The sequence below is a fragment of the Hemicordylus capensis genome, chromosome 3 (genome assembly GCF_027244095.1).
Source record: "Hemicordylus capensis ecotype Gifberg chromosome 3, rHemCap1.1.pri, whole genome shotgun sequence".
NCBI classification, from domain to species: domain Eukaryota; kingdom Metazoa; phylum Chordata; class Lepidosauria; order Squamata; family Cordylidae; genus Hemicordylus; species Hemicordylus capensis.
In genome coordinates, this window is record NC_069659.1 from 162,879,880 (window position 1) to 162,894,066 (window position 14,187).

The following is a 14,187-nucleotide window of genomic DNA, read 5'->3' on the forward strand; positions in this document are numbered from 1 at the left end:
GCATTGCAAAGGAGCAAGGCTAGATTCTGTGGGAAGTTGGAACTGCTCCCTGAGGCCAGAGAGCTGACAGGGCAGCCGGACGTGGAAAGAGTTACTAAATTACTGGTTTCCCTTCCCCTGCAATGGCCAGCTGTTCTACCAATGCCAATTCTTCTGTTCTCCACCATAACAGTAATAGGTGCCCCAGAGCCACTGGACACACACCTGGCATTATTCTGCCCAAGAGAACCCATGCACATGACAATAAAAAGGAGGACTAACAACATTCAACCCAGACCTCCAACCCCACCTTATAGCCCTCCCCTCCCCTGCTTGTTTCATATATTTTTGCATGCAATCACTTTGGAATGTTTTTAGAAATGCACATTAAGTATATTCACACATACAAATTACTTAGATTAGTATTTCTCCTGTATAGGATTAGTGTTTTTCTTCCTTGACACCTTTGGCTTCCCAATATCTCTTTGGGGCAGAGACGCTACAAGAGTGCTGCTCACAGCAGAGACAAATCTGCAAAAGCTCAGAAATGCAGATTGTCTTGAGAGCACAAAGAGAACAATTCCTTCCTGATAACAGACTGCAGCACTTAGGAGATGGCCCTTAATCTCCTGAAACCCAGCTCTGACAAATAATTGTCATGAGTGAGCAAGTTTTCTGACACAAGTAAGCAGACACTTTTTAGATTCATGATGGACATTGCTATTTTGAAAGAACTTTATGTCCAAATCTAAGGATCAAAATGACTATAAGAACCTAGCTTTTGGACTTTGGCTTGGGCAACTTTTGCTCATCCTAGGAGCTTGCTGCCTAGCTGCGTAGCAAAGCAGAAGCTCCCCGCTGATAGACAAGAGGCTGTTTGCAGCTTCTGCTGCGGGGCAAGAAAACTGGGACTACTTCTGTCTATTTCTATCTGCAAAAAAGCATGCCTGCTTGAAGCCTGTCTGTTCCACACGGACCTAAGCGACGCTCACACCTATGGGCCATGATGAGACTCAGTAATATGCTGTCCTGGAAGACAACTCAGCCTCTGGCATTCTGCCACCCCGCTCCTAAGCAACCCTCCTTTTTCTTCATTTCTTTCCCTCTCTATCCTTCGTTAGTTTTTTAGTTAGCTTAACACTGAAATCACATGCAACCAACACATTTATTAGTTAGAAATATATGCACTACACTACACTAAGAACCATGATGGACCTGTTTGAATTACTTGATCAGTACTATTGCTTAAAAAACCAATCTGCCTTAATAAAGCCCACTGAACTTTCCGAGAGTGTCTTTGCTTCTTCCTCCTTGAGTGTCCAGATCATACATGGTTACAATATCAAAGTACTACACCAGTTTGTGGCTAGAGTGAACAAGATGTATTCTCATTGATAGCTCCAGAGCATATACAGAGTGTGAATCAGGCTTGGCTCACAACAGTGGGCAGAGCTTAAAATGCCCCAAGCATCATCAGAAGGCTGATTGACTCCTTAGGCAGCCAATCAGAGTGCCCAGAGGGTGCAATCGTCTTTTTCTTTTAACTTTAACTTTTCTTTTAACTTTTAAACTTAACTTTCAGTAATCTTTTGCAGTTTATTGTTTGCTTGTTTGGATATTTGTCCCAAGGGGGATCCTGTAGAGTGTGTGTGGAGGAGGAGTCAAGAGGGAAAGGGAAGGAGGAAATGGAGTTGTTGCTGAATAAAGCTTTAGTTAAATTGACTTAATATTTCCTTGTGTGTATGAGGGAAGCAGCTATAAAACACCACTCAGAAGAATCCAAACACTATTTTGGTTAGAGAGCAGGCTGGCCGGCCAGCGGTTGGTAAGTCTGATCTTTTGCTGGCATCTTTGTTTGTGTTTGTTTGGAAGAAAGGAATGTAACCTCTGCTTTCTATTCCTTGCTCTCTGATATATATGCAAAGCATTATGACCCATTCCCAAAATGACATGCTATAAAACATTGGAAGGAAAAGCAAAAAAGACCAGAAGAATAAATGTTGGGAGGTCAGCATGAGGCAGACTCAGGTTGTCCTGGTCAAGAAATGGTTGAAAGGGTCTGCAAGCTGCTCTAATTGCAAACTTGCAAAAAGCACAATAACTCTTATTCACTGTGGAATGCAGGCTGGGGCCCCTTTGTTATCTCTAGATAGCAAGGCGCTAGCTAACGCACCTTCAAGGACACATCTGGAAAGGGGAGTGAAATAGTTTAACTGTGTGCAAAGAAAGAGGAGGAGGGATGCTTAATAATAGTTAGTATGGAATACTGTCTGATTGGTAATAATTGTAAAATGACGATTAAGTGATGCTAACCAATGAGGATTGTATCCACTGTTTGTAAATTAATGTGAGTATAAAAGCTGAAGTCATGATGTAATCTGGATCTCAGGCTTTGGAATCTATTCCACTGAGATCAATTTGCTAGCAATAAAAATCTGCTTTTTCTCAATTGCTGGTGTCAATCTCTCCCTCAGAACCCGGGGGGGGGGGGTTCTGCTACAAGCAGGCCATTGCAGAGGAAGGGAAATCACAAACCTAATTACTGTTTCCGCTTCTGGCTGTCCTGCCAGCTCTTTGACCTTGGAAAGCAGTGCCAACTACCCACAGGTCGGTCCAGAATAAACCTGAAGTCATCCATGATCTGATTCTGGATGAAGGGGCCGACCTGTTATGTATCACAGAAACTTGGTTGGGGGAGGCTGGCGGCCCAGTCTGGTTCCAGATTCTCCCTCCAGGGTACTCTGTTGAGGAGCAGGTGAGGGAGGTTGTGGGTGGGGAGTGAAGTGGCTGTGCACTATTGGAACATCTCCCTCGCCAGGATTCCTGTCGAAGTTTCTGTCCATATTGAATGTGTGTACAAGTTTGGGGACGAGGGATAGACTGGGACTTCTCTTGGTGTACCGATCACCCTGCTGCCTGACGGAGTGCCTAATTTTGCTGACAGACTTGGTCTCAGGACTGGCGTTGGAGTCTCCCAGGCTTGTGGTGGTGGGGGACTTCTAGGGATGTGCACGGACCAGTTTGGCAGTCCTTTTATGGACCATTGAACTGATTTGGAGGTCTGGCAGTACAGCAGTGTGTGTGTGTGTGTGGGGTTACCTTTAAGGAGCAGGAAAGGTGCCCTTCCCCCTCCCGCGTGTTTCCCGCCAGTGCTGTCTCTAAAATCGCTGGCATGGGTCAGAAGTGTACCTCCTTGCCACCCCAGGCAGGGTCGTACTGGAAATGGCCAGTGCGCATGCATGGCACCGGCCACTTCTGGTATTATTATTATTATTATTATTATTATTATTATTGTTATTGTTATTATTATAATTAACATTTTATAGCCCACTCTTCCTCCAAGGAGCCCAGAGCGGTGTACTACATACTTAAGTTTCTCCTCACAACATCCCTGTGAAGTAGGTTAGGCTGAAAGAGAAGTGACTGGCCCAGAGTCACCCAGCAAGTATCATGGCTGAATGGGGATTTGAACTTGGGTCTCCCCGGTCCTAGTCCAGCACTCTAACCACTATACCACGCTGGTATGATGCTGACCGGAGCAGCAAGGAGGTACGCTGCTGCCCCGTGCCAGCAATTTTGGAGACAAAATGTGGTGGTGGTGGGTGTAAGGGCACCATCCCTGATCCTTAAAGGTAACCCCACTCCCGCCGAACCGTCCCAAACACCAGCTCATGCACATCCCTAGGGACTTTGGTGTTCAGTTTGGGACCAATTTGTCTGTGGTGGCTCAAGAGTTCATAGCAGCCATGACAACCATAGGCCTATCCCAAGTGGTCTCGAGAATGACACACATTGCTGGTCACATACTTGATCTGGTCTTTCACTCTGAACAGGGTGGTGTTCTGTGGTTGTGGACTCCTGTGATTTCCCCATTGTCATGGACGGATCACCATCTGGTAAGGTTGGACTCATGATCACATCCCACCTCCACAGGGCAAAGGGCCCATTAGGATGGTTCACCTGGGAAGCTTATTGGATCCAATAGGGTTCCAAGAAGCCTTTGAGGGATTTAGTGTTAGTCCTGCCGCTGTCTCTGTTGATGCCCTGGTGGAGAACTGGAATAGCAAACTCACCAGGGCAGTGGACACGATCAAAACTGGCTCCTTGGTATACAGAAGAACTTTGGGGGCTGAAGCGGCAGGGTAGATGATTACAGCACAATTAGAGAAAGGCTCAATTTGAATCCGACAGATTATTACATAGAGCACATTTGAAGATCTATGCTCAGGCGATACGTGCAGCAAAGAAGCAGTTCTTTTCTGCCCATATTGCACCTGCGGGTTCACACCTGGTGGAGTTGTTCAGGGTTGTGAGAGGGCTACTGCATGGCCTTTCCCCCTTGAACCAGTACTTGGAACCAACACGTTGCAATGTTTTTAATGAGTTTTTTGCCGACAACATCTCTCATATTCTGGCCAACTTAGATTTAAACTCCACAATTCTTACAGTGTCTGAGGCGGAGGTGTCCAGCAGCTCCTCTTATGTGATGACCCTGGATCAGTTTCAGTTTGTGACTCCTGAAGATGTGGACAAGTTACTTGGGATGGTGCGGCCTACCTTCTGCCCAACATGGCTTATACTATTGGGTGGGGAGGCTGTTGAGGGCCTGGTAGAGATTATAAATGCTTCTCTGAGGGAGAGCAGGATGCCTTCTTGTCTTAAGGAGGCAATTATTAGACTTGAATCCCTCAGAGTTAAGCAACTACAGTCCTGCCTCCAACCTTCCATGGCTGGCCAAAGTGACTGAGAGGGCAGTAGCCTTCCAGCTCCAGGCAGTCTTGGAGGAAACTGATTATCCAGACCAAATTCAAAATGGCTTTCGGGTGGGCTATGGGGTGGAGACTGCCTTGCTCAGCCTGATGGATGATCTGCAATTGTGAACTGACAGAAGGAGTGTGACTCTGTTGGTCTTTTTAGATCTCTCGGCAGCCTTCAATACTATTGTCCATAGTATCCTTCTGGAACGTCTTAGCCAATAGCGGTGGGAGGCACTGCCTTGCAGTGGTTCCACTCCTACCTCATGGGCAGATTCCAGATAGTGTCTCCCGGGAACTGTTGTTCTTCAAAATCTGAACTTTCATATGGTGTCCCTCAGGGCTCCATATTGTCTCAGGTGTTTTTTAACATCTACATGAAACCTCTGGGAAAGATCATCAGGAGATTTGGTGCAGGGTGCTATCAGTATGCTGATGACACTCAAATCTATTTCTCCATGTCAACCTCATCAGGAGAACGCATAACCTCCCTAAATGCCTGCCTGGAGGTGGTGATGGGCTGGATGAGGGATAACAAACTGAGGCTGGATCCAAATAAGATGGAGATACTTATTGTGCAGGGTCATAACTTGGGAGACGATTTTGATCTGCTGATTCTAGATGGGGTAACGCTCCCTCAGAAGGAACAGGTACACAGTCTGGGGGTGCTTCTGGATCCGAACCTCTCCCTGGTATCTCAGGTTGAGGCTGTAGCCACAGGTGCTTTCTATCAGCTTCGGCTGATATGCCAGCTGCTTCTGTTTCTTGAGATGAACAACCTCAGAATGGTGGTACATATGCTGGTAACCTCCAGACTGGACTTCTGCAATGTGCGCTGTATGGGGCTGCCTTTCTACATAGTCCAGAAACTGCCGTTGGTCCAGAATGCGGCAGCCAGGTTGGTCTCTGGGTCATTTAGGAGGGACAATATTACTCCTATTTTGAAAGAGCTACACTGGCTGCCAATAGGTTTCTGGGCAAAATACAAGGTGCTGGTTGTCCTCTCTAATAAAAGCCTTGGTGTCCGTCCGTGGACACCAAGGCGTGTGTCCGTGCCTCCCTGGGCTGTTCTGGGCATGCGCGGAGTGCATGTCCAGAACAGACCGAGGGAGACACGACTGCCAGCACCAGGCGGCCATGTTGGGCGGCCAGAAGCGGCCGCCACGAAAAAGCCAGAGAAGCGGCCGAGCCATGGGGAGTGGGGATGGAGGAGGAGGAGCGGGGATGAGGAGGAGCCAGAGGATGCGGCGAGCCCCGCGGGGCAAGAGGCGGCAAGAGGGGGCAAGAGGCGGCGGGGGAAGCCGGCCGAGGGGGTGGCGGAGCCGCCGCCGAGGCCTGGCGGCGCCGCCGAAGCCAGGAGGGTGGGAGACTTTGGGGCCCTTGCCCGAGGAGGAGCCAGAGGACGCGGCGAGCCCCAAAGCCGGGCGGGGGGGGGAGACTTTGGGGCCCTAGCCCAGTCGTTGTCCCAATCACATTTTAAAAATTGCTGCCACGACCACCGCCCGCCCGCCCGCCCTCCCAGCTGCCCGAGTCCTCCTTACCCCGGCCCGCGTCAGTGGGGGGATGAAAGTCCAAAATTTGAGAGGGAGAGAGGAGCTCGCAAACAGAGCTCCTCTCTGTGCAAAGGCTCTGCCCGAACTGGCGCTATGGATGCAAAGGACGCAATAGGCATCCTTTGCGCCCAAAGCGCCAGTTCGGGAAGAGGATTGCAGAGAGAGGAGCTCTGCTTGCGAGCTCCTCTTTCCCTCTCAAATTATGGACTTTCATCCCCCCACTGACGCGGGCCGGGATAAGGAGGACTCGGGCAGCTGGGAGGGCAGGCGGGCGGTCGGCGGCGGTGGCTGCGGCGGCATTTACATGGGCCGATTTGGCCCTTAATCATGGGGGGGGGGTCGCCACTCTGGAAAGCCCAGAGTCAGCAATGGCGGGCCAGCCCAGCGCGGCGGCGGCAGTAACGCTAGCGCCTGTTATTGTAACAGGCTAAAAAACACTAGTTACCTATAAAGCCCTAAATAGTTTAAGCGCTGGATTTTAAAATAATATCTTCTTTGCCATGAGCCCCATCACCCATTAAGATCTTCTGGAGAGGTAAGTCTACGGTTGCCACCAGCTTGTCTGGTAGCTACTTGGGGATGGGCCTTCTCTGTTGCTGCCCCTGGGCTTTGGAATGTGCTCTCTAAGAGCCTCCCCATCTCTGACAACTTTTAAAAAGGCACTGAAGACATATTTGTTCACCCAGGCTTTTAATTAGAATTTTAGTTTTCATTCTTTTAATGTTGGGTATTAGAAGATTTTAATGTTAATGTTAAATGATTTTAATATTTAAAGGTTTTTAATTGTACACTGCCCAGTTTGGGGCAGTACAGAAATATGTTAAATAAATTAAATTAAATTAAATTAAATTAAATTAAATTAAATTAAATTAAATTAAATTAAAGACTCAACTAATTAGATTAGAAACTGGCATAAGAAGCCAGAAAGGAGTTTTTTGGGGTTTTTTTGTTTTTGTTTTTTGTTTTTTTTAGGGCATATGCATGCATTTCTGAATCCAAACTGCTTTTCAGATAATTGCAGAAGTGGCTTTCCATGTGGGTGTGGTATATGTAGAGAGGAATGGATTCTGTTGGAAGAACATCATTTTAAATATCCATTTGCTATGCAGAGAGCTAACCAGGTTTTTATCTATTGTGATCAGTATCTGTAATATTAAAATGTCCACTGGTGGTTGTGGTTCATTGGGCAAGGATCAAGGAAGTGATTGCTATTTTAAAAAACACACCATAAAAACATTTGGGTGCCTAAGTGAGGGACACCCAAGGTGGGCAGAGAGTGGCACCCAGCTGTTCAGCAGGCATGGAGCAGGAAGAGGGTGTTCCCATGCATTTTTGCTTCCCATGATGTATTCCAGGTTATAGAAGATGGTTCATAGCTGCAACAAGCTTCATTGAAAAGCCTGTAGTTTTTCTATTATTTACATATGCATTTTTGAAATAGGCAGGCAGAGCTGCCCTTGTAACTTCAGAATGCATTTGTTCTCCACTTTTGTAGCTGGTCTCTGCTTTACCTGTCACTTATATAATTTATTTACTTTTACATGTATAGCCTGTGCTTCCTCCAAGAAGGCCAGAGTGGTGCACATGGTTGCATTTATCCTCCAACAGCCCTATGAGGAGGTTTATTTATTTGTTATTTCTCTGTGTAAACTGCCTGAGCCATTTTTGGAAGGGCAGTATAGAGCATGCTGAGAGAGAAGTGATTGTCCCCGAGTCACCCAGTGAGTTTTATGGCTGAATGGGTATTTGAACTTGGATTCCCTCAGTCTACTCCAGCACACTAACCACTGTACCACTCTGGCTCAGAGTTCTTTCTGGTTGTTGTTGTATGTTGTATGTTTATTTTTAGTACTATTCATTTTTGAAATGATAAGGCATACAGAGCCGCCCTGGTGACTTCAGGATGCATTTACTCTCCACAGAAGCAACCTTTTGTAGCTGGTCTGTGCTTTACTTGTGGCTTGTACGGTTCCTTTCCTCTGTGTATGTGCTTGTGTTTGATCCCGCTGTATATGATACAAGTCTACACACTACTGTAGTCCTGTTAAGCACTATACAGCAACTGGTGTTGTCCATATTTCTCTGTATCTCTGTCGATGAGCAATTGAGATTTGTGTGTGTGTGTTTGTTTTGATCCCACTCATTAGCTACAAATCTGCATGTTGCCAGTTAATTGCTAAGGCACCCACCTAGTCCTGGCTCCACCTCTGCAGATGCCCACAACTGGCTCAACTTCTCACTACATGTGGCTCCACCCATCATGTGCCCTACCTAGTGACCCCACCCCCGCAGTCAGGAACCACCAGCTGCCATTGGTTAGATGTGAAGATGCTGATTTTGGCAGCAGCTGCGTTTTTACCATCAGCTCTTGTTTAGCCCTAAGAGATCAGACTTGGAAGAGGGCAGAACAGAAACTAACTAGAAATAATAAGCCACTTTGTAAATAGTTTTTAATAAATCTCACATTTTGATTATGATCTCTGGCAATCTCTTTCCAGCAGAGATTATACAACATTAAAATTAAAAAACCATATGCCATATGAAAAGTTCTCTATCTCAGCAAGATACTTCAGTTCTCATCCAAACAACTCAAAGGCTATGTGCATGCATGAGTATGTCATCACACCACCTATATTTGAAAATTTCCTTTGAGTGTGGTATGTCAGTCTTAAGCTCGAGAACAATTCTACTTTGAGACATATTTTTGGTTTTAAATTAAAGTGCTTATGGCAGTAAAGGGAACATGTTATAAACTTTAGAAAAGAACAGAAACCTCCTGGCCTTATTTTATTGTTAATAAATATGACAAATATTTCAGAAGCGTAAAGCTAATGTTTTGAGGGTCTCGACGCTCATCTCTGTTTTCCCCCATGATTCTAATTTCTTTGCAGTACAGAGTTGTTGAAACAAGTAACTAGTTTCCCAGCACACACAAATTTAACTTCCATCACAAAATAAGAAAAACAAATCTATAGGCTACAGGACTAACGACAGAACATGATATGGGTTTATAAAATGATGAGTAGTATACAGCTGTGTTCTTCACTGCAAGGCTTGGGAGCCAGTGGTGGCTCTCATCAACCCTAAGCGCAGCTCTCTGACTCATTGCTTATTAGGCCTCTGTGAAGCTTCAGCTGAAGTCAAATACTGCACACAGCCCCTGTCCCTGCCTGCATGTTGAGGCTTTGCCCACTGTGTCCAGTGCTGGGCACTTACACAGTGCGTTATTGGAGCTCTGGGGGGCAGGGCAGCACGTGGCCTGGCACCCCGACCCCCAGAGCTGCTGGGCAAGCCAGTGGTCATCTGGGCAGGTGAGCCACCCACCCAGGGAAGGCACACGGAGATCGTCTGTGGGGGAGGTAAGTTAAATCCACCTTCCCCGCAGACTGCACCAGAGCTCTTCTCACCAATCGTGAGAAGAGCTCCTATGTCTAAACTTGTTTAAAAAGTTGAGCATTTGTTTGTTTGCTTGTTTATTGAATTTATATAACACCCAATATCAAAATCTCTAGGCGGTGTACAGAATTAAAACATAAAATAAAATATAAAGCATGTAAAATGCATAAAAAGATAAAAAATAATAATATATAAAAACTTTAAAATAAATTTTGACAGGAAGATTTATAGCAGGAAGATCTCTTTTTTGTATGGTAATTGTGGTGGTGTGGCTGCTGACACTAGGCTGATATGGTAGCTCACTTGCTCAGGAAATGAAAATGCCTATTAGCCATTGTAGGATGTCACTGAAGACCATTTGCCAAGAAGGGCTATTGTTTTCATGCCCTGCTTGTGGGCTTCCCAGAAGGATCATTCTGGAAGAGGTAGACTTTTAGTCTGATCCAGGAAGGCTCAGATCAGAATCCTGTTTCCCAAAATGGCCTACACACACACACACACACACACACACACACACACACACACACAGCATATATACTGTATATATTATATACCATTTCGGAAGGGCGGTATATAAATCAAATAAATTATTTTTATATATATATATATATATATATATATATATATATATATATATATATATGGGGGGCATGCAGGAGATGAACCCCAGCAACTGTTATTCAGAGGCTTCTTAAACTGTTTTTAGAAGTCCTGATTCTGTGGAGTAAGAGAGCATATCTAGGTTTTATTCTTAGTCAAACTAATATGGGGAAGACTGAGGGTTGTACAGAAGCTAAGAGATGGAGAGCCCAGAGGCAAGGAGGCTGGGGAAAGGGTGCAAAGTCAGCTGCTGAATGATGAAGAGAAAGTTAAAGGAAGGTAAGTGGAGACTGTGGCTCGAGGAACAGTCTCAAGGGAAAACTGGAGATTGAGGCAGGGAAGAACTAACTATAGAGTAGATTGTGGAGAAGCTTCACAATGCTTCCGGATCAGGGGAGGCTATATGTTCCAGAAGAAAGAAGGGGGGAGTGTTAGGAAGGCTTAAGAAAGTGGGACAAAGTATGCAGTAATCCTGAAAAGTGGGAACTTGAATTGGTGGCATGGACATGAAGAAAGGAGATGCCAAAAAGAAATTAGGGCTGTGGCCAGCTAGAGAGTAGAAATGAATCTGTGTGCTATTGGCAGAAGTGGCAGACAAGGGAAATTTGGAGGACTTAGACTAGGGACAGAAGGACAGATGTCCAGATGAATGATGCACGTGTGCAGTGACCTAGTCCCTGTTTTATAGGGAGCAGAGGCACTCTTACCCCTGGGCTTCGGGGCTGAAGTCAAGGCCTCCACACCCCCTGGGGCCCCCTAAATCCTTTTTAGTCTGTCCTGGGTGGTGAGGTTTGTGCCCTCAAGAACCTACGTGTTAAAACATGATACTTAACTTGCAGTGGGAGGCCTCCAAAGGCCTTTAGGTCCAGGCTCAAAAATTACCTAGGCGCACCTCTGGTAGGGAGGGGCGCTTTTTGTCTGTCATCCATTCCCTCTGCAGCAGATTGTGACTCCCGACTATGTCCCTTATCAGAGGACATTGATCACTGCACTCAGGGGCGGAGCAAGGTTGGAGTGGGCCCAGAGACAAGATTTTAAAATGGGCTCCCCCTAATTGAAGCTCAGCTCATGAAGTAAAGAAATCTTAAATGAGGCTGAATAGTGGTAACAAAAAGCATAGTAAAATACACTCACACATATATCTATCCTATGTGCCACAACAGAACATCATGCTAAATTATTTTTTAAAAGGTTTTGTATATTGTGGACGATGCAAGTCATTTAATGGTACTAGAGAAAGACATGCTGTTCTGGTAGCTCCAGGTCTTAACACTCACATCGATTTCGGAGGATGAATACAACTGAAGGAAGCCCGGGCAGGTGCGCGGCTGGGGGAGTCAGTCATGTGACTTGTCTCTGGGCTCCCCCCCCCAAGGCAGTGGGCCCCCAGACAACTGTCTCCCCTTGCCCGATTATAGTTACGCCCCTGACTACATTCATGCTTTGTTAGTCTGGATGTTGACCAGGGTTGTTAAGTTCTGTCTAGACCATGACATGGCTGCTGTGCTTTTGAGTTAGGAAAGGGAATTCTGTCAGACCTGGGCTGGCTTGTACTGTTACTACAGCATAGTAAGTTGCCAGTCCTGAGGGTTATGAGGGCCAAAAAGCTGGGCAGGGGCTAGATTTCACTCATTGATTTGAATTAACCAGCCAGTTCTCTTATCATTTTGCAGGAGACTTCAGTTTCGATTGTAAAGGCATTGCTGTGGAATATTAAAACCCAGTGGTTCAGATAATGAAAAATATTCATAGAAAAAGAGTATGTAAAATCTCTGAGCTGTAATGCAATGTTAAATGAAAGTGAAGAGTAGCAACTGATAAAGTCACTTCAGTATTGAAGCTTTCAATCTGGCTATTAGCTATGCCTGTTGTTTTTCTCCCAGTTCTCACAAGAAGAATCTGTTCACATTCTTTCCTTGCAATGCATACATATCTACATTATTTGAGCAGGGAAGCCACTCCAGAAGCCCACTCCCCTTGTTCTAGACAGATGGACAATTTCCTCTTCACTGTTGAGTGTAAAAACCTGTGTTCGGCCAGTTTGCAACAGCAGAAAAGCAGTACACTATGCCAGTGCTGATTAGCCCCTATGTGTCATGAACCCACTATTGCCAATATTGCAAAAAAAAAAAAATAATAAAAATTAAAAAAATTAAAATTGGAATAGAGTTATGGTTTAAAAAAAAAAACCTGAGACAAATGTTCAGCTGAAAGTATATCTAGCCCATCAAAATAGATATTGGTATATTACATTTATATCCTGCCTTTCTTCCATCATGGAGCTCAAGGCATTTTCAGGTGGTCACCTACCCAAGCACTGACCAGGTCTAGTCTGGCTTAGCTTCAGCAGGATCTGAATCATGTGGCAATGGCTATATCACCTGGTGTGTGTTTTGTGGCTATTTATAATCGACTTAATTATTTAGGAGGGAGGCAAATTGTGGCTTTTTTCTGAATTATAACTGAGGCAAGAAGGGAGTGGGGGACCAGGATGTATTCTCATCTTTTATGGAGTGCTGCTCTGTCATCAAAAGTTCCCCATGTACATGCAAATTTGAAATCTCCATCTAGCCATAGAGGGAGCTTCTGACAGAGCAGTGCTCTGCAAAAGATTAGGATACAACCCAATAAATTTTGCATCATAAGATAGGAAATGCTTCTGTTCTAGTTAGTACAAAGTTTAACAGTATTTTGTGACTGGTTCTTCTTTTTTATTAGCTGGGGGGGGGGGGAGAGAAAGAAACCCTGAAACAAACCCTGCTCTTTTGATTTAGTACCAATTTGAGGCCTCCTTTCCTTTGTCTTCAGTTAAAGAATAATAGCACTTTCAGGACCATAGCTTTCCGGAGAATCTTTGTTTATAAACATGTGAAAGTATTTCTCAAATGTGTACTTCTCTAACATGTTTCCACAAATGTTGGACTTATGTGATCACTAAATCTTATGTGCAGAGGGAGCTTGTGCTTATTTACAAAAGCATAAGTGCTACTAAATTCAGTAGGATTTACTCCAAGGTAAATGTGCCTAGGATTGCAGCCTGAGACTAAAGTATTTCATGATATGCTGAGGTAAGATTGGCTGCTGGGACCCTGCCAAGATTTTTTTAGATAGAGGTGAATGAACTCCCCCTGCCCCCTGTCTCCGATTCAGTCTCCGATTCAGACTACATTAGCTCTGAAAATCGACTGAGCTCCCTCCAAACACAATTGAAAATAATTTGGCTTGTTTTGTTGTGAGCCACTCCAGTATTGAGCAGCTTGGTAAAGGAGGGAGGATCACGTGTGCTTCGGCTATGGGCTGTGCCAGGGTGCGGGGTGGGGGGTGGGAACTGTGCCGGGAAGGTAAGAAGCCTTTAATTACCTTTCTTCCCCCCCCACACACACACTGGCCACCCATTTGGCACTGAACCAGTCAATCTGAATTGTGCTTGGTTCAGGTAGTCACACATGTCAAATACAAGGCCCGTGGGCTGAATCCGGCCCGCCTGGCCGTTTTATGTGGCCCGCGGTGACTGTGCCGCATCCAAGCGCCTGACCGCACTGCCTCAGTACCCATTTGCAGGCAGAAGGACCCAGTCCCAGTGTAAAAGCTAGGTTGGAGCAAGGCACTCCACACAAGTGCCTGACCGCGCCACAGGCAGAAGGACCCAGTCCCAAACAGTGAGCTAAGTTGCTTCTTCATATCCTTGCTTCTGCACACCCCTTCCCTGCGGAGACCCAGCACTAGGCACAACTGTGCCAGAGTCCTGATCCTGCACCTGCTGCCAGTAGCAACTATACAGGTATTGGAGTCTCAGTGGGATCCTACAGTAGCAATGTCTCCAGACTCAGAAACACAGGCCTCCACCTCAGCACAGTCAGTGGCTCCATCCCCCTCACATAGACAGGCCAAGACAGGCCAGGATA

General features: G+C 45.7%; 1 long non-coding RNA gene across 3 annotated transcripts in view; it reads right to left on the reverse strand.

Moving 5' to 3' along the window:
- LOC128348878 (uncharacterized) overlaps nt 1-14,187 on the reverse strand; it is a 51,578-nt gene that overhangs the window by 14,036 nt on the left and 23,355 nt on the right. The gene's annotated exons all lie outside the window — the stretch shown is intronic.